The following is a 27219-nucleotide window of genomic DNA, read 5'->3' as shown; positions in this document are numbered from 1 at the left end:
AGTTAGTCATTAAAATACCACAACAACACCACAACCACCGCTTTCCAGCCTGCCTGGCATTGTTGTTTCTTAGGTAACTTTGTTATTTATTTAGTAAAAACAAAGTTTTTTCCTCTTCCAAAAAACGAATTTTTGTTGATATCCTTTTTGGTCTAGACCAAAGTTTTGTTTTGCTTTTTCCCTTTGCCTGATTAAGTCCTACCCTTAGTTTGATAAAAATCTTTAAAGTTTGTTTTTCCCTTTAATTTTATTTGATTTTCTTAGTCTTCTTTAACATCGACTCAAACGTCAAACTTTTAATAGCCTGTATGACGCGATGTTTGTTTGTTCGTTTGTTTTTTTTTTCTGTTAGCCTGTCTAGGGAATAAATAGCAGTTCTTATTTGCTTTTTTTTTGTTTTTATGTGAGTTAGGATATTTGGAAGACATGTATTTTATGCTTGTTGATTTGACAGCTATTTAAAAAGCTTTCAGTTTGTAACATACCATATGCGTGTATGTGTGTTGTTTATGCTATGGAATAGCCTTCCTTAGAAAATTCTGGGAATTTAGTGGAAGATTGTTTATGTTTTCTCTGTGTATGCTTTTATTTTGTGAAACCAAAAAAATACCAAAGTTTGCCAAAAGGATTGCAAGGAATTACATGGAAAAATCATGGGTTTAGTTAATAGCTATTTTTTGCAGATATAAATTTACAAAGAATAGCTTGGAAGTAATTGTTTTTGTGGAACTACATTTGTAATTGAAGGAACTGTTTGGTAATAGTAATTGAGTGCAATCAATTGTTTTACTGTAATTTACCACTGTTTAATTTTCTGACTTTTCTGGAATACATTGAAAACTCTTGAGAAATTTTCAACGTTTAAAATTTCAAGAAAATATTGAATCTGATTTATCAAAACGTTCGATGTACGCCCTGTTTTGTTGTGTCAAAAATGTCTGAATGAATGCGAAAGTAAAATATAATTTCTATGGGTAGTTTAAAATAATTAATTTAATTTTCATGATCAGCGTGAAATTAAAATTCGATTTAGCCATGTCCGTCCGTCACGTCTTCCTACGGATCTGAGTGCTGACATTTGGTACGTAGGTCAAATTTTTCGTATAATTTCCATGTAACGGTACTCCCTCATTTTAAGCATTTCGAAGACATTCGGAAGTTTTTTTTTTTTAACGGAATTGCTGGAATTTTGTATTTGAGGGTTGATACGGTTTCCTTTCCAACCACCTTTCAAAAAACAGTCATAAATATCTTCCGTATAACGGATTCACTCTTCCGGATGGCTTTTTTCAATTGTCGGAAATTTTGTATTTTGAATATTTTCGATCGAAACCTGAAAATGTAGCCAAAATCTTTTGTAATATTTTTTTCTCACATTGAAAAAAAAAAACGACTTAAATCTGCAAATATTTACTGTTGGTATAATTCAATTATAGCAAATTTACGTATCGTATACAAAATTGAAATTTTACACAAAAATATTTTTTTAACACATTTGGCTTCAAATCAATTTTAAACTCTTAGAATGAAGCTCGGAATAGAGGAACATATTTTTATTGCAGTGAAATTTGTTATGAAGTTTTGAAAACATTAGTCTTAATATTGTGACACACGGTTAAATATGAAGGGGAATGTTTTTGTATTAGAAAAAAATCCTATAAAATAATATTTGATTTACAATTGTTGGCCCATTCAGTCTAAATGACAGTTGAGTTGGGTTTCGAGTCACCGCATTTCCGAAACCTATACTGGCATATCACGGCGAGCCTGGAAAATCCTCCACCTATAACAACACTTTGAATAAGGGAAAAAATAATAACGCCAGATACAAAATGTTCCAAAAATATGCCGATAGAAAACCCAAGACCCAAAAGCCATTGATTGAGGAATGTATTTGATTTTTCATGAATACTCCCAAATAAAGCCTTGCAGCAATGTTTTTTGGAAAAGTACGACCTCGTCTATAAAATTCAAATTTTTACTATATTCACAACTTTTTCAAATCTTCTATGTTAAGTAAATCTGATAATTTTGGAAAGAAATTCAGCTTTTTAGGCATCAAGAAAAATAGTTACTGATTGCGCACAAAAAGAGGTATAAAATATCTTTTCAGGATGAATATCCAAGATTAGGTATTTATAATTGCATCTAAGCATACGCATGTTGCGTATTTTATTCAAAGAGTGGCATTAGTCAAAAATATTTCTTGCAGTTTCCCATTTCTATGATTTTTATTTTATCTCCATAATAAGTTTTCGTATCGATATCTGTAAAAAAATGTTTTATCGTGATTGGAATTCCGAATTTTTGAAAGACTCAAAAGTCCAGGTTGATTATGCTTCTCGGAAGGTAAAGCAAAGCCTTATTTGAGGTAAAAATATAGCAATGTTAATATGTATCAGTATTCCTATATTTTTACCTTAAAATTGGAACACTTGAACGTAAACAATTTTTTGTAAATTAAACTACTAAAAATAAATCTAAAAACTAAATCCAGCCTATAAATCTTGAAGCTATATAGTGTAGAGATTTCCCATGAGCTAATAATTTAAGTAACATATAACGTGTGTTCCTATGCAAAATAATAATACAATATGAATTGAAAAAAAAAAAAATAAATAAAATCACAAAAACTGTTAAAACAGTACATTTTAGTCATTTTTTCGGAATAGCTAAGTTTTTTTTTTACGGAAAACTAAAAATTATTAAATAATAATAAATCTCCAATTAAGTGTAAATTTCGATTTAAGTGTTAATTTCATATTAGAGAATTTATCGTATTAATTGTTGTAAAATTCTAATGTCATAGTGCTAAAGATTCGAGTAAAATATAACGTGTGTCCCTGAAGAAAAATACTTGCAAGGCTTTTCAAATACATGAGGCAAAAACAACAAAAATACAAAACTAGTAGATTTTTCTGGTTCTGGAACAGAGCACTAAAAATCCTACATTATATGGAAAAGAACTATACTATTAATATGTAAAACAAAAAACAAAACTAGATCTTCTATTTAAGGGATAATTTGTATCTAGAGAACAAATATGAGTGTTGGTGGACATTCGATATACTGTTTAATTAAAATGGTCAAAAATTTCAAAATCTAAGAAAATTATTTATTTATTTCATTTTTAATTTATTAATTTTTTTATTTTATTTTATTTTATTTATTTTTTTTTTTTTTCTAAGATTCAGAGATCAGACTACACAAATTGCCTATGCAAAATAAATTGCTGAATACTCAATCGAGCAAACTTCTTTCCTCTGAATTAATTATTGATTGAAATATTTCAATTATTTTTCGAAATTTTCATTTACAATTAGTATTATTTTCTTCTATTCATGATTTTTATACCTTCTACCATAGTATGGAGAGTTTATTAAGTTTGTCATTCCGAAATATAAATTTTAGACCCCACAAATTAGTTATATTCTTGATCAGAAAAAAAATTCTATGTCGATTTAACGCAGTCTACCTGTGGAAATCACTCTAGATTCCGAACAAATTTAAGTAGGTTGATAAAATTTTACTCAAATGTGAGTTTCGTCTGCAGTACTTTTGATATTAAAAATGGGCTATATAGGTCCACGTAATTTTATAGCCCCCATATATACAGTTGTACGTCTATATATTCGTTATGTTGATGATTTTCGTGACATTATTCACTGGAATTGTTTCAAATTTTGTATTGAAGTTCCTAAGTGCAATCTATGACAGGAAATTGTTTATGCAAGTCCAAGTCATCGTCCTCATATAACGGTACATCCCTATATTCGGTACTTTGATGGTTTTAGCAACATTATTCTCTTAAATAGTCCCAAAGTTCATATTTGGCCTTCGTAATGAGTACTACAGGCTGTGACAGAAATTTGCGTATGCAGGTCCACGCCTTCGTATGCACATCTAAATAGCGGTAAATCACTATATATATTCACTATTTTCTCAGAATTAGGTTCTTCAAATTTTATTATTTTTTTCTAACAAGAATCTATTTTTGTTAGATTTAAACCCAATTTTTTTTTGTTGTATATTGCAATCTATATCACAACTTTTCCAAATAAATCAGAACTTTTTTTTTGTTCTCTTTCGTTTTGATATTTTTTTACTAATTATTACATTTAATATGCATTTAGTACTAAGTTAAAATTTCTAGAGAATACCCTCAGCCTCCAGGAAATATTGACAATAATTTGTTTTCGATGTAACCCCTTTCAATATTAAAAGAAAAAAATGTAACATGACATCGTTTTACCTTCATAAATATGGCATTACAAAATGTGATACTTTGACGTATACATATACACATGCATATATTTCAGGGAAAATGTCAGAAATACCCAACAATTAATTAGCCAATTAAAAAGGTTTAACGAAAACAACAAATCAACCACATTAATTGTGGAAAATCTGATATAAATATCAAGGCCAGCAGCCGTATATCGTCTGCTATTCAAAAATTTTATATCATTTTCGAGGTCACAAATGCAAGGTAAATTAAGGGAAAATTTTCCAAAATTAGAACAGCTGTTTGTTGCTACTTTTTTATGCTTGTCATTTACATTTATTAACGAAATTAAACTACCTCCACATGTCACTTACAGGCATAAGAGCATAAGAGGTTTTTTTACGATTTTATGTTATTAGCCTACACTTAGGCTTAAGATTTGTACGGTTAGAGTAATAACATAAGTTACAAACATACAATTATTCGCCCCTCCGAAAAAATAGTACATTCCAAGGACATATAAAGCTTTGCAAACAATAAAAACAATATCAATGTGTACAGCGGCACAGAGAGAAAAACCAACAATAAATACAAGAAATTGTACGGAGAATTTAAGTTTGTAAAACATCTTAGAATAGTAGTAAGGCAATGACTTCCAAGGCAAAGGCACAGCAAAGTAGTGAAGTGCTACATAAACAGGACAATAGGGGGAGAGAGCGAGAGGAAAAACTTTACCTAAAATCCTTTACCAAAGTAAAAGAAAATCCTTTACATAACCATGGCATAAGTAAAAGCAGCAGCACCAACAACAAGAACAACAAGTAATAACAATAAAAAATGCCTTACTATTTTCTTTTGTCTTCGAAACACCCGAAACAGGCAGTCGTTTTCTCTCCCCCTTTAAGAGCAAACTCTTGGTGGAAGGCTTAGATTGCAAGCGCCTGCTTTGCCAGTCTAACTGAAATAAGACCCACTTAGGTATTGTCAATAAAGCGCCGGGGCTGGTCGCACAAAGGTCATGGAAGTGACAGTGAACAACAACATCGCTGGCAACAATGGAGTGCTGCCAAAGGGAAAGGAAGTTTGCAACATTAGAGAAACATATAAAGAGGAAGAACAAGAAGAAACAACAACGACAACGACGAAGAAAAGACAAATCTTTTAACAAAATAATTTCATTTTAAGCGGATTTGAAAATGCTCTGCTTTACTTTTTACCACTTTACTTTGGTGGTATTGTATGAACAAAAAAAAAAAAAAAAACAAAGAAGACAATGAATGGAACACACAGTACAGACATTTGGTATGCCAGGAGGGGACAGTGGCATAGAATGCGGAACAAAGTAGATGTGTGTATATGAATAATTTTTTTTTATTTTGGAGACGATTTCCATGCTATAGTGATTTGTAGAAAAAATGTAGCAAAATGTTCTTTGTATACATCAGGTGAAAAAGCGACACAAATTTAGACAATCATGGAAAATCCGCAACAAATTCAGTCTAGCATCTGAAATAACTTGTCCACAACTCAGGCTTTTTAACATTATTAACATTATATAATTTATATATTGTAAATGAATATCGGGCAATACGTTAAATAATTTTGTAAAAACTCAATGACTTGATAAGTCAATAATAATATTCCATCCTAGCTTTTGGATATCTGTAATTTCCCTTGAGTTTCACTGCATTTTTCAATTAATAACATGTAATCGTATTCCCATCTTAGAATCGATATGAAGGGGGTCTACACAATCCTTTAATATAACAATGAAAAATGTTTGGAAGCGATTTTGCGGTCTCATTATATCTAACCTCTGTAAAGCGTAGTACATATATAATACGCAGCAAGCCGTCTATCGCTTATTAACTTTATAAAATCCCTCACATTTTTTCACACCTTTAATCTTTGAGTCATCTTCATTACTATCCGACGGTGATGAATCTGAAGAAAAAGAAATCTAGTTTTGTTGCATGTTATCTAATACCTCGGAGAAGATTAATAAAAATTGGCAAAAAATTAAGTTTAGTCAATGGAGACCATATCTTGAAGGTATTTTTACCAATTGGGATGTGACTTGTTTTTATTAGACCTATTCGAATTCCAGTTGTCGTTTCACTCTGATGAAGGCTAATTTACACTACATCTCATAAAGGGATGACCTTTTCTCTGTCCTTGTTGGTCTACTTGCCAAGGCCAAAAAAATAAGCATTGAAAATGTAAAATTCCATACTTGTAGTCCTTGTTAGACTGGTCAAAGGGTGATCTGTTGGAATACTTCGGTTCCTCTGTACATTATATGTGTATGCACAAGAAATCCAACAGTGCATCAATTGCTGTCTGACTACGATGGAATTTTATGAACACGACATGGGCCCTTTGTCCTTCTTAGGATTCGATGGTGTGGCTACCTTTCTTCCTTTTTTTCACCATAGTATGAGGGGTATATTAAGTTTGTCATTTCCTTTGTAACCCCGCGAAATATTCAATTTAGACCCCCATGTATGTATATATTTGATCACCACAAAATTCTATGACGCTTTACCGTTGCCGGTCCGTCGGTCTGCCTCTCTGTCTGTCCGTCTGTGGTTTATAGAATTTTTAATTATTTTTTTTTTTGTTGGGGTGTTGGAATTTTGATATTAAAAACTAGCTAAATTAGTTCAAGTTTTGATATAGCCCCCATATAACTGTACCTCGCTATATCCAGTATTTTTATGTTTTTCTGACATTATTCACTGATTTTTTTTCAAATTTCGTATATGAATATTATAATGGCCTATGACAAAAAATTTATGCAGGTCCTCGACTTCGTCGACTTCTGACCTAACCACTTCGAAGAAAACTAACTTCAAATCATAAAAAACTCGAGCACTTATTTTTCCTCATGCGCAATACACGAATAATTTGCCTTCAATCCACCAGAGCGTCACTGCCGTCGAAATCAATTAAAGTAACCGTGAGTCACAAAGGGAAGTAAAATTTTTAATGATCTCCAGCTCCGCATACACCTCTTCCGCGCCTCGCTGACCTTTAAAAAATCGATGAGGAGTGACAAATCCTTTTTAAAAGACTTTGCATCTCTTCACATCTAACGAGTCGATATTTCTATACTTTTTATATAAAAATCGCCTCCTATTTATTCGGTGGCCTGATAGCCTTTGTCGCTCCTCGCCTTTTCAAATTTGAAGGAAAGAAAATCGAATATTCCACACCCATCCCATTTAATTTGCTCTCTCATTCCCATGAATTAAACGTGGGTCCATAAACATTTTATTTTTTATGGCAAATGGGGATTTTAACCACTTAACCTTTAATATCTCTTTAAAAGTTCCAAAGCCAATATCAAATTTTATTTCGAAAGATTTTTTGAAAATTTATGGATTTATGTAGTAATATAGTGAATAAAAAATGGGAGGATAATTGGCTCTACGACATTGATTTAACATTGTATTTTAGATACATACATAGGCTACCATAATTTTGGATTTTTTCTAACTGATTTCAAGGTTTTCAAGAGCTTTCCCATATCGACCTTTTTGATTTTTTTTTTAATTCAAGGGACAAAATTAATTTTTATGTGAGCCCGTTATAAAACCGATATGGATTTTTAGATCACTATTAACGTGAATTCCAGAAATTTTGGTGCATCCAAAGGCCACCAGAATCGTATTATTTCGCAGATTTTATGCCTATTGTTGACTAACATCAACAGGTTTGACAACTAACACTGTAAATTCAGATATAATACAGAATGTTTTCACGACAATTCAGAGGCTTTAACGTTAATTTTCGAAAATGTTCAGGACTGTCCATAGGCTACCATAAATGTGATTTTTTAAGTATTTTCAGGAGCATAGCATAGGACTTAGATTTTTCAAAGATTCTCGATAATATCCATGGTTCCACAAAAACCTGGATTTTTCTAATATTTTCTGGACTGACTACATACTGCCACAACACACGCACATGTTCAGGGTATTTGTAAATAACTAGAAATGTGGGTTTTCAAATATTTTAAAAACATAAATTTGCCACCATAATACGATGATGTTTCATAAGATTTCAGACCTATGGAAGATTTTTAGAATCTTTTAGAAATTCACGTATTTGGACAACATACTCGTGGATTTCTATAAGATTCTAAAGAGCATACATAGGTCGCTAGACAAGTGGATTTTTCAAAAAAATTCCATACCATCCAAAGACCTCCTTGAAACTAATAGAAATGTTCTCTTCTCAAATATTTGTCGGGCCTCTTAAAACAAGGATTTTTAAATAATTCCCAGAGTATCCATAGGCCCCTAGCAATGCGAAATTTTTAAAGATTTTCAAGAGAACCCCTCCATAGCATTCATAGACCTCTGAAAACTTTTATTTTTAATTTCTGAGAGCATTCATAGAATTTTTGGTATAAAACTATATTTAATTTCTCACTATTTTTCACATATGCTAAAATTATAAAAAAAAATCAAAAAATATATAAAAAATTAACTTAATATAAGACACAATTTAATAAATCTATTTTTAAGCTTCACCAGGTTAAGGCGAATATCATTTGATTTTATTTGTTTATTTCTCTTTCGATTTAGTAAAATTTTATAAAAATATTAAAGGCTGATCCATCCATAGACCATAGACCACTTCAAATCCTTTTCTATCTCTTACATTCTTTTGTTTAAAAAAAAAAAACATTTGAAGGCACTTTCCGACCCACTGTGATTAATTTATATTTCTCTTAGAAAGAACAACCAATCCACCTAGACAAACAAAAAGAAAAAAACCTTCATCATTACCACCACCATCATCACTTTCAATAAAGCTCTTAAGGCATTATTTTCCCATACCTTACCTCTTGTTGTCTTCCTTTCTCCTTCCCTCACCCGCCGACTGCTTGCTTGTTTGTCTGTCTGTCAACCATTCATCTAACCGTCCTTCCCCATTCATCTTCCAACGAATACCTTTATAACTTCAATTATTTTGCCACTTTACCTAAACTATTGATATTTTACGAAAGACAATGACAAGGGTTTTATTTGGTATATTCTTCCTTTTTCGTTTTAGCTATTTCTTTGTTTTTCATTTTGTTAGCATCTTCTGGTCATCCCCCATGCCTTTCACCTTGCTGGCATTAACGGTGTCTCCGAGTTATTATTATTCATTGATTTGTTATTTTTTCATTATTTTTTGTCCATTTTGGAGATACAAAAAAAAAAAAAAAAACTCACAAAAAAGTGGAGACAAAATCTCAGAGTTGGAAGATATGACAACATTTCCAGACTTTACTTCCTGGTCAAACTTAAAATTTTTTTTCTCATTTTTTGTCGCTTGTACTTTCTTATTTTCTTGTAATATTTCTTATATAATTTTCTTTTTACGGAGAAGACAACGTGGCTGCTTTTCGAAATGCCTTTGATGAAATTCTAAAAGAAAATCACAATGAAAAGAATTAAGAAACTTTCTCATTATGTTGCTGGGTTTGGTGTTCAAAGTTTGGCATTTAAGTTTCAATTTTTTTTCCTCTTTTTTTGGTCCCTTTCATTTTGTGAACTCTGTTTTGAAGCAATATTCTTGTTGTCAGCTTCATTTTTTTGCTGCTGTTTGCTGCGTATTATTAAGCTTTAATTAGTTTTCAAGTGTTGTTTTTATGAAGTTTCCTTATTTTTAGAGTTGTCCATTTCCTTCTTGCATTTTGTTTTTGGGTTCTCTTTTCTTTTCTTATTTTTTTTTTTTTTTTGGGTTAGTTCATAAAAATTTACTGTCTCCACAGTCGGCTTTTCTTTAATGGGAGACGACCATTAAACATTTGCCGATAAGACGACTAGTAAATAAACAACTGGCTAACATTCAAAGCTACTTATATTTATTTTGCTGTTAATTTTCTTGCGGAATGTTGAGATTTGGAAGTTGACTTCGGAAAATGGTGTGGGGCAAAGGATGGGACCTTTTTGCAAAGTACTAAAATACTTGGGAATTACTTCAAAAATTTGGTGTAAACACAATTTTCAAAAAATATAAGAAAAATTGTGGAGTGCAGGGTTGAGGGATTGGAATTTTCTGTAGTGAATATAAAAAATAAAATACTATGAAAGACAACACTGCGAAAATCCGATATTTTTGGAGGCATGAACTTAAAATAAAAATAAGTCACTAAAAAAATAAGTATCTATAAATTTTCAGGAGCACAAATGGGCTACTAAGAACATGAATTTTCAAATGATATTTAGAAGAATGAAAAGTCCATTGGAAAGGTTGATTTTTTTTTTTTTTTTTTGATAATTTTCTAATCTTCCTATGTTCACTTGAGAACAGAGTTTTTTTTAAATATTTAGAGCACAATATTTCCTTCAAAGCTGGGTTCTTTAAGAATTCATGAATTGATTGATAAATTGTTTGATTGAATTGACTTAAAACTAGCATTTAAATCATTTTATGATGTACACTCAGGACGCTTGAAACGTCTACTATTAAAAAAAATCTGGAGTAGCCTTACAAAACTTAAGAAGTATAATTTAAAAGTATTTTTGAAGCATACAGATATCACTTGAAACGTGGATTTTAGGGCATTCATAGGCCGCAGATTTTTTGAAAACTTTTGGGAAACCTTAGGGTTTTTGTATTTACAGGGTGAGATGAAGAAACTGCAACCAATTTAAGACTGCTGTCATTTCTAAGCCACTCGTCCGACAGCTAGTAAAGTTATTCCTTGAAGCCCTGGGCACGCAAACATTTTGACCGCAGACCTTGGACATTCCAACAGGACTCAGCACCATCGCACTAAGTACGCGCCACCCAAGAATGGTTACAAAATGAGGTTCCTCGCTTCATCTCCGGATACCATTCCGTTGGAATATTGGAGTATTTTTGAATGCAAGGTTGGCACTAAAAAATACCACGGTTTTATTGGCCGTCTAAAGACCATAATTCGTGCCAAAGGAACCAGTTCGAAAAAATCTAAACTTATTCTAAAATTTGTTGCTATTTCTGACATGTTTTGCTTTCATTCAATAAAATTAAAAAAAGGTAAAAATTATGGCGTTTGACATTGTTGCAGATTTTTTTTTTAAATCTCACCCTGCATATTTTACTTGCATCCCTGACAGCAGCTCAGCTGTGTTCAAGGTATACCTTAAGAATTTCTGATAAGCCAAGTCTATATATTTGAGGGACACAGGACACATGAGCTGCCTTACAATTTAAAGTTTTCCAAAAAAATTATAGGAAAATCTATGAGTCATGGAGAGATTAAAAGGATTTTCAGGAGCATTTATAAACGAGGATTTCAAAAATAAGAGGAATATTAATTATATTTTTTAAAACTATTATTTTTTAAAGATTTTTCCAAAGCATCCATAGTTGTTTTGACAACACCCAAAATTAACCATAAATTTGTATATCTTTTATTTTAGGGACCTTTAAATTTTGATTTCACAAAAAATATGTAGCCCATAAAATTTACTAGAAACGTAAAATGCACCGTGAAGTGGATGTTTTTAGAATTTTTGAAATTCATTCATTAGTAGCTTTTCCATTTAATTGTACGTGAGATCGTATGAGTTATACAGCTGGGCATTGTACACTTTAATTACTCATACGCCACATACACCCACAAGAAATTAATTTAAATATCGTTTTTATTACAATTATGCAACCACAGACTAAATGTCCTTTTTATATTCGTTTTCAAAACTTTTATTATACCTGTTTTTTTTCTCACAAAAAATTATTATGATTCCTTAATTAATATATAAACCTACATTTGTTTTTTTTTTAGGAATAAGCAACATGAAAACTATTAAATTTCTGTTTTAGCTTTCAACACACAACTCACCGCAATGTCGAAACCGAAAACAAAAGCAAAAAAACAAATATCCCAAAGAAAACAACAACAGCAAATATTGTGTGTCTGACTTTAAAGATTTGTTTTCTGGTTGTTTTTCTTTGCGCTCGCCCTCCTAAGGTTTTTATAGACTTAATTTTCTTTTTTCGTGTTTTTAGAGAATTCTTGTGTTAAGGTTGCTCCTGCTTCTCGCAGCGACTAATGAAACTTTATATTCCTGCTGTTTGTAGTTGCGGTTGGGTTTTTTTTTCCATTGCTCTCATAAAAAATATACCATTACCCGTAAAACAAACGCAACCCACCTGGTCCTTTGATTTTTTCGAGGCCACTAAAAATTGCTTGGTTTCGCTTTGATGGCCAACTTAAAGGACAACAAAACTGAAAAGCCCCAACTAAATTGTATAAGCAAAAGCTTAATTTCCGTTTATAGTCAAATGGTATTAACTGTTAATAATTTTGCTTGTTTTAGACAGTTGGGTTTACTGTTTTCCACAAAGCAAAGGCAAGCAACTGAGCAAGGCCGGAAAAATACCTAAGGTTATAAAATAAATTTGTGTGGTCGAAAAAAAGAAAAGATAACTAGACACAAAGGGAAACTTAAACTATTTATTTTTCAATTAAATTTTAAATGGAAAATATCTAAAAAAATATATTGATTTACTTTTTTACAAACCATAACTCTTACAATCTTTGGTCGATTGCTGAAACATGCTATGCTGTTTTGTTGATTGCCAACATTTGTGTGGCCATTGTGTTTGTTACAAATTATTTCTCCGACGGCTTCCTAGTTTCATTCCAAAAACCAACCAAAAAGTGTTGGTTGGCTAAATTACTTGTACGTGTTAACAGTTTTTATCACGTTATATGCGTAATAGACCACAATATAGAAGTCATAATTTGTGAAAGCAACAAAGAACGAAAGTTCCAATCTGAGAGCTGCTTTCTTTCTCCCTGACACGCACACACACGCACACATTTAGTAGACGAAAAGTAAGCAGCCATAAGTTGTTGCCAGTTAGTTTTATGCAGACGTCTAGAATTTCACAGCAATGAAAAAACTCACATTTCATGGTGCAGAATACTAACAACGGTGAGTGAGATTGAGTAAAATAGAATTTTCAACACCGCAACAATAAATTTAGTTACTAAAGCCACTAGATTCCATATTTTGTTCGCAAAAGAATTATTGAGGTTTTCTTTTTGCTTTTGCCCAGTGGATTGTTAGGCGAACAAAACATCTATCGGGATTTTTTTTATTGTTTTGTATTACCTCATGCCATTCTTTCTTCCAATCTCCTACCAGATATTATAACAATTATTCTATTGTTGAATGTCTGAGGGAAGAGAAAACGAAAAAACACGAAAAATATATATTACTTGCATCCATATCAGCAGCACAGCTGTGTTCAATGGTATTCTTTAAGAATTTCTGATAAGCCAAGACCATAATTTTGAAATGAAGTTGTGGCATTGCAGCAGCTTAAGGTGAATGACGGCTGTGGAAGTCTTTAAATTTAAGCCGGGTAAAAATACAGGAATTGTTAAATTCCAGGAAAGAAAATTTAAAACTCCTTTATTTCGTTAGCAATTTAAAAAAAATATATATTTTCGAAAAAGCTTTAGAAAAATAAAAGGTTTTAAATTATAATTTTTTTTTAAAAAAAGTATAACAAGATTATTTAAATTTCTAATCGACTTTTAGAAGGATTCATACGAGGGTTCTTTAATAATGAGTTCTATTATAAAATGGATTATTAGAACCGTTTCAATAGATTTTGAAGACATTCTACACGGCTTCATCAAATTAGACTTTTAAGAGTTTTTAGGAGAATAAATGTAGTTTTGAAAAAAATTCTGGAAGCAAGTAAACGCAAGTATTAAAATAGTTCCTTAGACTTCTATGGACACTTCTAAGCCACTAAACCACACAGTTTTTTTTTTTAAATAATTTTTTAGCATTTCAAAATTATCTATGTGTTGCTATCAACTCCAATTATATGAGCATCTCTTGGCCACTGGACTTCTAAAAAGAACCATACGCTACTAAGAACTTGAATTTTTAGAAAATATTTTAAAGGATATTAAAGGCAACTATAAAGGTAGATTTTTATAAGAAACCTACTAAAAAACCAGAATTTTTTAGAGATCTATAGGATCCTTAGTGTACATACTGACTACCACAGATACAAGTTGATTTTTATATCCCACACCACATGCTGATAGGGGTACTATGTCTTTGTGCATTTGTTTGAAACATGAAGAAGGAAGCAAGATAGACCCATAGTTACTTTTGAGGATATTCATAGAATTACTTTCTTAGTCGATTTATGCATGTTAGCATGTCCGCCCATCTGTCCATGCATTTTTGTGAACAAAATCGCTTCATTTATATATGTAGCTCCCACATATATCTTCAACCGATTTCGGGTTATTTGTGCACCAAATGACAAATATTAGTCCAAATGACCTGAAATTTAGCACATCCGACCGAATTAGGACTAGAAGCAAGTGCTTCATATTCATATCCCATGTATATGTTTCATCCGATTTGGAGTTGTAAGTCACTCACATGCGTAATATTCACTCCAAAACGAATGATTTTTGGTACCAGATATCTATTTACATCCCAGAGATACGTTCGTCATATTCTATACATATTGGATCAGATTCCCATACATAATCTTAAATCTTGGCAATTCCTACTGAATTCATCCTAGAAATAAGAACTTCAAATTTGGTGGAAATCGGATGGATTTTTAAGAGATTTAAAGGATAATATATACGCTGCTATATCAGTGGATTTTAAGAGATTCCCTGGAGGATATATAATTTTTTTTTTTTTTGATGAACCTATACGAAATCTTTTGGCTACTTAGTCCACATATACGTAATAGATTTCCTTAATTTTTTACTGCATTTTAGCAGCACCCACAGTACACCATAAACGCGGAATTATGAAAAATTGTATACCAAATTTCCAAATGTGACTTTCAATTTGGATTTTGTACAGAGTTTTCTGTCGATCCTCGTGCCTCTTTAAATAAGAAATAAAAGAAAATGGAGCATTATAAATTACAATAAATCTTTATATTTTCAGGACTTGTATAATAATTTTTGGAGCACCATCAAGCTACTTTAAACATGTTTTTTAGTATATCTGGGCGGATTGCAATATGAAGTTTAATGCATTTTTTATAAGAAACCATGAGGCATTTGAAAAGTGGAAAATTTTTTGGCCACCTTAAACATCTAAAGAAGTTTAATGCATTTTTTATAAGAAACCATGAGGCATTTGAAAAGTGGAAAATTTTTTGGCCACCTTAAACATCTAAAGGATTGAGTAAATTCTCAAAAAAGATTTTTTCATTAGCTTTATGCTACTCGAAATGAATTTTTATGAAGCATGCATAGGACACTTCAAACAACTCAGAACATAGATTTTTAAAGAATTTCTAAACCAAATAAAAACTGGAAATCCCTAATCGACACGAAAAGGGGGTTTCTAAAGAACTTTTGGATCATTATTAAATACACTGGCAAGCTGAGTATCCTCAACAAGTTCTTGGACCATCCATAGCCCAAACACAACTGTTTTTTTTTTAATATTTTTTGAAGGAGTAGGAGCGAGTAGTTCCGGACTATCCCATCCTTATCTATCAATAATCGTTAGTGTTTCAGTGTAGAGTTTTTTTATATATATTATTATATTTTATATAATATATAATTAATTATATTATATTATAATTATTATATTTTATATAATAATAATGATATGGAAATTTATATGATACATACAATACTTCTTAAAGAATTTATTTTCTATTCAAATAACTAATTATTCTAGACGATTTGTAGGCAACTTGCACTTAATGTAATTAGATGTCAATATTCCATAAGCAAATATCAACACATATCACACCACGGAAATCCATATTTATGTATATGTTCAAAATATACCCAATGCCCGTTTGGTGAGAAAACACCCCCTCTTTTCCCATTATGCCAATAAAATAAAAATGAAATGAACAGTTTCATTTTTATCTTAAAAAAAAAAAAAAAAAAAAAAAAAAAAAAAACGAAAACCTCAAAATACCTATGGAAATTATGCCCCAAACTAAAGCCCACTCCTCAATGGCATTGCTTTAATAACTAAGGAACCAGCAATCATGAAAATTGACTGTTAAATGGCACTCTCGTTCTTTTTTTTCTTTTCTTGTCTGGCCAAGGACCCTGCCCCGAAAGTCATTTCGTTGGTGGCATAACAAAAGGGAATGCCGAAAGAAAGGAAAAATATTATTAATAATCTAAAAAACAAAATGGGCCATCAAAACTATTAAGTATTTTACAAAGGGTAACAACGCACACACTCACACACACGAACACACATGCAGCAATGCCCAAACCCTTAATGTGTTTAAATGGCCTATAGACAGGAAAGCCTTAACTCCCGCCGTTGCCAGCGTGTGTGTATTTATGAACGACCATCTACTAAACATGTGTGAGTGAGTGTGTGTGGTCAACCCCTTATGATGGGCAACAAAATTTAATATAAAAATAAGTAATAAAAGCATGGAACAAAATAGAAAAAAAGAATAATAATCGAAAAAATAACTGCTCCATTTCCAATTGACGAACCAACGAAAAAAAGGCAAAAGGATACGTAAATAATAAGGGAAAATCTACTATTTGCTGACCTCTTGCAGGCAAGGGCCCATATGTTTTCATATTCTATACCGACCAATAATTTTGTGAAGGGAAAAATATGTTTTCTGTTCGTTCCCCTTTCAGTTGTGCGACGAAAAGAGAATAACACCATCCGAAAAATTGTTAGATAAATACTACAAAAATCTCTGGAACGAAAATATGATAGAATATGAAGGGTAGTTGATTTTGGCTGCTGTTGGAGTCAGGGGAGGGGAAATGGAGAGAAATGCAATCGTTGGGGTAGAGGGTGATATTTATGGCTTTATACAATTATAAGTTTTTTTTTTTGGGATACTGTGGTGCGGAAACAGAAAATTGGACAAGAAATTGTCAACAAGAAGAAGAAGAAGGAAGAAATGAAATGCCGCGAAGAAAATTATGATCAACATTCTGTGTGTGTTTTGTAATTGGAAGATCGTCTAAAGTTCTACTACTGAAAATCTGAAAGAAGATCCTGACTGTTCTTCCCTAAGAAGTCTTCTACAATAGCTATGCATTTTGAGGTTTTGTAGTTAGAAGAGAATAGTCTGTGGTTAAAAAGCTGAATAACCATTTTCCAAGGCTTAGGAAGCATTTTGAGATCCTCATAGTTACAAATTTCAGTGATTTTTTCTCAATCAAAGGACCTGATGAAGTCTTCTTAAATTAAAATAGCTAAGAGATAGTCTGCAGATATTACCTCTCTAAAGGTGGATTTCTTGAAGATTTTGCTGAGCATACCCAAATCTATTGAAAATTTTATTTTTTGAAGAATTTGCAACCTTCCTTATGCCACTTGAAACTTGGATTTTTACAAGGTTTTCATGAAAACTTTTACCCACTTAAAAATCGTGTGGTTTCAAAGATTATTTCACGCAAATTTAACCAATTTCAGACGTGGATTTTTTTGGTGATCTTCTATAGTGAGTAACTTTTTAGAGGTCTTCCATGATTAGAAGATCTATAAGATTTTCTATTTTTAGAAGACATTTTGAGACCCTCTATAATTGAAAGACCTTAAAGCATTTTCTATGCTTAGATATTTTTGGAGGTATTCTTTAATTTGAAGACATTTAGATAGAAGACCAATAGAGGACTTCTATAATTAGAACACATTTATATCTCTTCTATAGTGGGAGAACTTTTAGCGACCTTTAATAGGAGATAGAAGATCTTTAGTGGTCTTTCCTAATTATAGGAGATTCAGAGGATTTTCATAGTTAGGGGACCTTCAGAGATCTTCTTAAAACCTTTTAAAGGTCTTATATTTTTAGAAGACTTTTAGATAACTTCTACAGTATAAATCATTTATAGTCACAAAAACCTTAATAAAACTGCTAAACTTAGAAGACAATTGGTCACCTATAAATAGAAGGCCTTTAAATGTCTTCTATATTTAGAAGTCATTTAGAGGTTCTCCATATTTAAAGCCCCATTAAAGGTCTTCTATATTAAAGAGACTTTGGGAGTCTTCGGTATTGATACCCTAAGTATTCTTCTATATTTAGGATATCTTAAAAAGTCTTCCTTAGTTAGAGGATCTTTAGAGGTTTTGTCTAGCTCGAAGACTTTCAGTGGTCTTCTAAAATCATGAGATTTTTTAAAGACTGCTCTTGTTAGAAGACTTTTTGAGAAGACCTTCCGAGCTTTTTTATAGTTAGATTTCCTTGATATAAACTTAGAAGTCATCTATAATGAGAAGATGTCACAAAGACTTCTGTAATCAGAAATATGTTCAAGGTCTTTTAAAGTTTGAAGATCTTAGGAGAAATTCTACGATCTTCCATAGTGAGAAGACCTTCAGAGTCTTGTCAAAGATCTTAGGAGAAGTTATACAATTAGAAAACTTTTCGAGGTGTTTTGTAGTTTAAAGGTCTTGGGAGACCTTAGAAAATCTTCTATAATAAAAGGTCCTCTACATGTCTATTTAATATAAAATAAAGGTCTTTAATAATATTCAACATTTAGAAGACCCCTAGAAGTCTTTTAAAGGTTTTCATAATTCTTAAGAAATTTTCAATATTTAGTGGATTTGTGGAGGTCTTTTATATTTAGATTAGACATTTAGATCATTTTTATGTTTAGGCAACATTTAGAGGTCTTCTACACCTTTTTCAGTTTTAATTGGAATAATTTTTGATTTAATTCGTCCAGAATTTTTTCAGTTGTACTTCGATAATTCCAATTGTGATTCGAATTATTATAATTGTAATTCAAATGATCCCATTTGTCTTTCGAATTATTCCATTCGCAATTCGAATTATTCCATTTGTAGTTCGAATTATTCCAATTGTAATTCGAATTATTCCAATTGTAATTCGAATTTTTATGTTTGTAATTCAAATTATTTCAATTCTATATAATTTGAATTACAACTGAAATATTTCGAGTTACAATTGGAATTTTTCGAATTACAATTCAAATTTTAGATCGAATTCTTAAGTTACAATTAAAATGTTCCGAAATACATCTGAATAAGGTGTTTATTGAGAAGTTCTTTGGAGGAATTTTTTGTATAGAAAACCTTTGAGAGTTTTTCAAAATTTGAAGATCTGTAGAGATTTCCCATATTTAATAGAGTTTTATGGCTATTATTTTATTATAAGGTATTTTTATCAGGAACACATTCAGGTGTCTTCTTTATTTAAGTGATCTTCAGGGGAGTTCTTCATTTCACTTTTGTCATTTTCCCTCACCACTGTGGTACTGTCCTTCCGCACAAAAACAAAACATAATTTAAATGCATTGAGTGACTGGCCCTTAAAACATTCCTTAAATATTTCCTTAGTTATCCTTGGACACACATACCGGTCATACTTCAAATGCCGGACGACGTTCGTGACGTTGGTGTTTGTGAATTGCATACGAATGTACGATGACCAATTGGTGGATGAGGGGTTGTGTGAATTACTGAATACTTGGGAGAAGGGTGGTGGCATGGAGGGTGTCTATTTCAACTAGTATTTCCTTAGTTTTATTACTGACCGAATTCCATTTGGAGCACAGAGAAAATAACAATAGCAACAGCGGCAGTAGCACGGGGTTACAAAAATCATTTTTATTACAAGAAATTCGAATTGCACAAAGGAGCATATTGCCGGCCGGCTGGGCGTTTGGTCCGATGACTGGATGGCTGACTGGTTGGCTGACCTTACATATGGCTTGGTGGCTGGGCGGCTAGCTAGTGGATTTGTTGCGCTTGGTTTGAGTAATTTGCAGCAGATTGCAAAAGTTAAATTGGTTTGTTTATATGAAAATCGTTTGGCATATCCACACGAAAGAAAAACACCAAAACTGAACGTGTGGGGGAGGGCAAAAACCCCAGCAATTATATCAATTTCAGAGTTCTTGTGAAAACCAAACATCCCCATGTTATCAAAACTTGATTTGGGGGGAAGTTCGGGGTGTTGTTATGCAATTTTAGTTTTCCTCTACGGCTTTTTTTTCATTGTTCTGCCATTTATAAACACTTTTGTAATGGCCAAAGTCCAGCAAAAGATTTTTCATTGCTCCCCCACTTCTCGCTGGCTATCACTACACACAACCATAAAGGGAGTCCCCCCGATAATTTGGAATGCATTTCGCTTTGAATATTCTTCATATCTTTGATAAAACATCTGTAAATGGCACAGATATCGCCCGTGCACACAAACGTATTGCTTGTCCGTTTTTCTCGTTTCTTGGAAACATATTTTATTTTGCTTTTTATACTTTACGATTGTGTGGTCTTGCATAGAAATGAACTGTTTAATAACAAATTAAGTAGTTTAGGTTAACATGCATACAATAGTTTAATAATTTATTCGTGACATTAAATTGTTTTTACCATCGCAAATTGCAATAGCTATTGTTGTTGTTGTTGGCGTGTTTTTTTTTTTTTCCTTTTTTCTTTTTCCATAGTATTATTTATTTTCTAGCACTAACCAACTGCGATGTATGGCCTGGTGATGGTTGGGAAGAAATTTATGGTCTTTGTTCGTTAGAAGAAAATGGATTTCAGAATATGCCAGCCAGCTCACCCAACAACAAGAAGAAGACACACCAGCAGCAAGAAACTGTAAATCAAACAAGAATGACGTATTTTCTAACAAGAAAATTGTCTCACACACACAGACATTAGATGACGATGACAAAAAGACCTCGCTCTACATATTTTCATAGAAAATGAAAAGAAACATATCCATGGTGAAGAAAAAGATTTAAATATATGCAATTTTCCTTTTCTTTAACTTAACTGAACTGTTTTAACTGAATTCAAATAGTTTGAGTTAAGAATTCTTTTTTGTTCTCTAAGTTTCATTCGAGGAGTAGAAACCAGGTCATATATACACAATAGATTTTTGCCCTTGAAATTGCAATGTAAACAGTTTTATTTTATTACAGATTTGTGCAAAGTATAAAAAATTATAGAATTTAATATAAAGGGTTAGTTGATAATGGATTGGATTTTTTTCACGAAGAAAGGAATTGTGAGAACAAATTAACTTTTTTGAGTTTATCATTCAGACTTCAAAAATTTGAAATTTGGCTCTGTATTTAATGTAACTGTCCTGATGCTTGGTCTATTTCAGCCCAGGATGAGACATTTTCTATATGCTTATAGGTAATCTAGAGATTTTCTGTTTTCAAAAAAACCTTGGTAAAATTTCAGAGGACCTTCCGGGGTTTTTAACAATTAAAATACTTTAAGGAATCTTGAATAAGTACAGGTATTTGATAGCTAGAAGATCTTAACATGTCTTCTGTTAGATCTTCAGATAGCTTTTAGATGAAGACTACATATAAGAGAGTAGCCCTCTGAAATTAGGAGCCCTATAGTTAAAAGGACTTCAAGATCTTCAATGGTTAGATGAGTTTCAGACGTTTTCTGTAATTAAAAAAGGTCTCCTACAGTCAGGAGACCTTTTAAGATCTTTCCAGGCATTTAACAGTAAAAAAGGCCTACACGCAACGTCACCACCAAATTTTTGATGGTTTAAAAATATTTACACCGAATTTCAAACCAAGTTAAGTCTTCGCCAAAAATATATATATTAAAAACTACACGTTTGGGTATTTTGCTGGATTCGGCCCCAATTTTCAGCCATAGCAAATGTAATTTGATATTTTGAATGACGTAATTTAGTGTTCGAAACTATAACTCCAGATTTCTGGTCTTCTATGTATAGTTAGATTACATACAGAAATTTTCTATCTATTAGAAGAGCTATCCTATATTCAGATATACATATATTAGAAGCCCTCCGAAGTCGAAAGACTTTTGGAATACTTATTATGATTAAATATTTCTTTATTTTGGACTTATGTAAAGAGGTAAGTTCAAAGATTTTTAGATGTTTTCTATAATCAGAAATGGTATCCTATATTCAGATAACCGTCAGAGGTCTACCGGAGTCGATAGACTCTTTAAAGGTATTTGTACCCTATACGCCTCTAAGAAATGAGCCGAGTAATTTTCGATTGTTTGAAGGCCCAATTTCATAAATCCACCTCTGTAATAATACCTCCAAATCTACGGTATTTTGCGTGATTTTGACTTAATTTCCCCTACAGCAAATTTAATTCGACATTCGGCCTCTCAAGTTGCAGATTAATTCATCGTCAAAAATATTTAATTTAGATTCAGTTATTTTATGGCCTCCTTACAAAGATACCACTGCATTTTGTAGGTTTTGCCTCCTAATTTTCAATCAAATGAGCAGCAGTTTGACATAAAGGTTTCTATTCAATATGACAGTGATATTTCGAAAAAAATCGATTTGAGTTCGGGGACACGAGAAAATGGTTGTGAGAGATATGTCTGCCAATGTAGGTGTACCCCACCTTTAATAAAGGCGCCAACTGGTTTTCGATGTTTTGAAGGCTTCGGCCAAATTCTCATCCGAATCAAAAGAAATTTTACATTGCGGATTTGATAGTGGCAGGTTCTCTCTTTACGAACAATCTTCTTTCAGAATATAATCGCTTTTCCCGAACTTTTGTATTTGGGAAACTTAATTAAAAATATTTGATTTGTTATTTGAGACCAGCATAGACTGGGGCGACCCCTTCACATTCCTTAACCTCCAATTTTGGCAATTTTTTCAATGAAGTTAAGAAGCATTTTTTTTTTTTTTGCTTGTTGGTTGACTACTGCCCGAAATGGTTTCAAATGGCTCTTCTGGCCATGTCGGCCAGAATGTAGTGCAATTAGACAATTTTGGTTGTCGATGATTAACATTTTTATTTTTTTTTTTTTTTTTTTTGATTATTATTTAGAAGGTCTGGACCACGGCTTCCAGCTAAAATAGAAGAACTCATCCTTGTGGGAAGGATCAACGTTTCTAAGTGGCGCCCAATTAAGAATAGTCCCCAATTTTTGGTATTTTATTTTGATATTTTTGAGTAGAGAGCCTTCTGGCAAAATATTCACCATTCACATATATAATCGTTTTGACCATTTGACAATAATGTAACATTTTAGAAATTTTGAACACATCGAGCCCAGCAAGACCTATCTTAATGATCTTTTTAGTTGTTATTATTTCGAAATGGTAAGATCAAACTTCAAGCTTGAAAATTTGAAACCCAACCTGAAAATTCTGCTAATTTTGTTAATATATGGAAATAGTGAATAAAAATACTTAAAAAAGCACAAAATATATGTTCCATTATATTAAGACCATTGGAGGAATTCAGGAATTTAAAATGACATTGTTTTTATTTTTATATAATTTCATATACTAAAAAACAAATAGAATTTTTCCAAAGCTTATATTTCTTAACTGAGCTAATCACACAATAATTTCCAATAACTACTTTTAATAAAATTATTTTCTACAACAAACAAAAAAATATTTCTACAATTCCTATTATGTGGTTTTCTCAAAACAAAAGAGTATATATGTCCTTATCACATAAATTCATTTTGGTTTTCTCGAAAATTTACTTTTGCATTATTCGGCAGATTCCATCAGCATGCTAAAGGAATTTAATGTCTACAAACCGCAAAAGCAAAAACAAATACAACATTTAGACAAAACAACACACAATTTTCACATTCTGTAATTAAGCAAAATTTTCATAATCAAATAAAAACAAACACACCGACACACACACATATATACACCCATACGTTTGTGTGACATATAATCAGCAACATAAACCACAACAGAATGATTTTTATATAGCTACTGGTTTCCTCTATAGTTGTTATATGAATAAGAAACTAATTTCATTAACAACCAAAGTAGGATGGGAAGACTATTCAAAAACTAAATAACACTAATTCTAATGTGAAGATTTAATAATGTTTTATATAAGTGAAAATATAAGGGAGGGTAAATACAGCCAAAGGGAAGGAAGCTATAAACAGCAAACAGTCGGTAGACAAGCATATAAACAAATAGGGGATTATGGCCGCCTCTTTTTATGAGACCAGGCATATAAAACATGTTTTGTACATATAAAGCTGATGATATGAAGGTCTTACCCATATGGTGGTATGTTGATAAAATATGTTGTAAGACTATCGTACAACAATGCAATATATTTGTATACATACGTGTAGTGAATCTGTATATGAAATACATTTAGCACGAAAATTAATATAAACCGAAAGATAATGCTGTTGGTTGACTAAACAGTTAAAATTTTGATAACCAGTAAGGAAAGGTGAAAAGTCGGACGGGGCCGAATATATGATACCCTATGATACCACTATGCGTTTTTAGTAGAGCTCACGTAACAAGAATGTTTATATTGGGAATTTATGTAAAGTAGATCATATCAACTATGAACCAATTAGCATAGCACCGAGTTGCACCAAATTAGCATAGCACCGAATACCAAAAAAATTATTAAATTTGGGAGGTAATATTGTATATATATATATATATATATATATATATATATATATATATATATATATATATATATATATATATATATATATATATATATAAATTATACATACGGATTAATAAATACAAACCGAAGGAAGAAGTGAAGTGAAGTGAAGAAGTATATATATATATATATATATATATATATATATATATATATATATATATATATATATATATATATATATATATATATATATATATATATATATATACTTCTTCACTTCACTTCACTTCACTTCACTTCTTCCTTCGGTTTGTATTTATTAATCCGAATTCCCAAAATTCAATCCATTTTTTCCGATATTTACCATTTTGTCCATTACAAACCTGATTTCATCCGATCTCGACAAAAACTTAGCAGAGGTATTTTTCAACATCATAAGTTAGCTGGTACCAAAGATTATTGTTGTGGAGTGAATATTACGAATGTGAAGGTCTTAAAACCCCAAATCAGATGAAACATATATGTGGGAGATATAGCTATAACTGAACCGATTTTCACCAAATTCAATGTACTTGTTTCTAGATTGAGGTTCTAGTTCGGACGTATCAACATTTAGGTCATTTTGACTGATATTGGGCATTTGGCGCACAATTAACCCGAAATCGGTTGGAGATATACATGGGAGCTATATCTAGATTTGAACCGATTCTCACCAAGGTTTCGTACTTTTGCCAAAAAATATTTGTTTGTAAGATTTCAGCTCAATCGGATAATTAATGCGACCAGCATTTTTTCCCGTCTGTCCATGTATTTTGCCCAAGGACATAATCCCCTACCACTAAGTGACGTAGGGTATATAGTCGGACGATTCGATAAGTAGCCCCAGTAAAGTCGGAAGCCACATATTGTTTCACACTTAATTTTCCTGTCCTGAGCTCCAATTGTATGACATGGACGAACTTTAAAATATTGAAATATTGAACTTTAAAATACTATTAAAAATATATTTTTTATTCAATTAGCCTAAATATGTGAACAACTAATGCAAAAGTGAAGGCCTACCTTGCTTCTGAAGACAAACATTTTTTGAAGATTTTTGGTAACAAAGCAAATATTGATCAGGACAGCCTATATGATGTCTTATAATAGGTACCACTGTTTTTAGTCAATTTCGAATAGATGTCTTAAATTTGTAATGTATGGAAAGACATGGTATAATGTTTTCATAAACGTATCTAAATTTCTATTATTTTAAGTGCAAATAATAAAATATCCTTGAAATTGTTTAAATAATTTGGAACATATTTTAATTAACAAGCCGCTGGAAGCTTGCTATGCTATTAATGGTTTGATTCTTGAGCATATACTAACATATTCGTGTCTTCAACATTTAAAAGCAAACAATGAATCTGCAAAAGGCGAGAGAGTATTCCAATAGTATTTCTTCTGTATTCAAATATATTGCATTTGTTATGCAAAATATATTAAACTCTATTTAAATAATAAAAGAAAGCATGCACATTTTCAATATATAATACAAAAAAATCAATTTCTATTTGAATATATATTCATTTACAAAAAAAAAAATAATAAATAAATAAATGAATAAAATTAAAATAATCATTAAACATGCTATTGAAATTAGTAGCCAGAATGCGGTTAGAAAACAAATTATTTATGTATTTCAATGTGGCTACTAATCATTGCCTGCGGTTAACTTATTTTATTTAGATTAATTAATAATATACATCACATGAAAACAATCACATGTTTTTTTTTTTTTTTTTTTTTTTTTGAAAAATAAAATTTCATTGCAATGAATTCAATATGAGTCAGAATAATTTATAATTGATTTATGTTTTTAACAAAATGAAATATATTTTTGTAATACCCGCGTTTTATATCTGAGTTCTAAATAAAAAAGTTTTAAGGCCGAGTAATCAAAGAGGGAATGAAAGTTCTGCGGGATGTTGTTAATGGTTAAAAAAAAATAAATAAATACATCACAGCCTTGCTCAGTGCGCCGAAATTTAATATTTTGTGACGAAAATTGTCCGCTTTTTTTAAATTTCCCAATATTTAAATTTTGAAGTAACGTACTAAAAACATATCCTTTTTATGCTCTAAGTAATGTTGCTACTGAGGATATATATCATTTGATAGGGCCAAAACATGCTTTGAACGAAATTCGTTTCAGGATGTATATACCTACGTCAATCTGTCTGGCAGGCTTTTGGTTACGATATCTCTTGGAGGGAATATTCAGAGTTTGGAGATGGGCAGCATCGTATAATTCCCCCTAGCCCGCAAAAGGTGAACATTTTCACAAAAAATAATTAAGTTTGTAGAACAAAGAAGAAATTTCTGATTCGTTGAAAATTTTAATATCTTTTATCAGGTCGTGTGAGAAAATGGGACATTTTCTGGTCAACATTTTGAATAATCACAACAATTATGAAAGAATAGAAAAGAATAGTCATATTTTCTTACCATTTCGTCTCCACATGTAAACTATAAAAAATCAACAGTGATCACAATATCAGATTTCTATATATTCGCCTGATATAAAATTTAATAGCATTTTTTTTTTCAACCTCAGATACCAACAGTGACCTAAATATCAAATGTCAGGATTTCAGCG

General features: G+C 31.5%; 1 protein-coding gene across 3 annotated transcripts in view; it reads left to right on the top strand.

The window, feature by feature from the left end:
• The window catches only part of LOC101895019 (semaphorin-2A), a 308952-nt gene that overhangs the window by 137123 nt on the left and 144610 nt on the right, over positions 1-27219 (top strand). The gene's annotated exons all lie outside the window — the stretch shown is intronic.

The sequence above is a fragment of the Musca domestica genome, unplaced genomic scaffold, assembly GCF_030504385.1.
Source record: "Musca domestica strain aabys unplaced genomic scaffold, Musca_domestica.polishedcontigs.V.1.1 16, whole genome shotgun sequence".
NCBI classification, from domain to species: domain Eukaryota; kingdom Metazoa; phylum Arthropoda; class Insecta; order Diptera; family Muscidae; genus Musca; species Musca domestica.
Note: the sequence above shows the minus strand (reverse complement) of the source record. Positions and strands in the feature narration are given on the sequence as shown.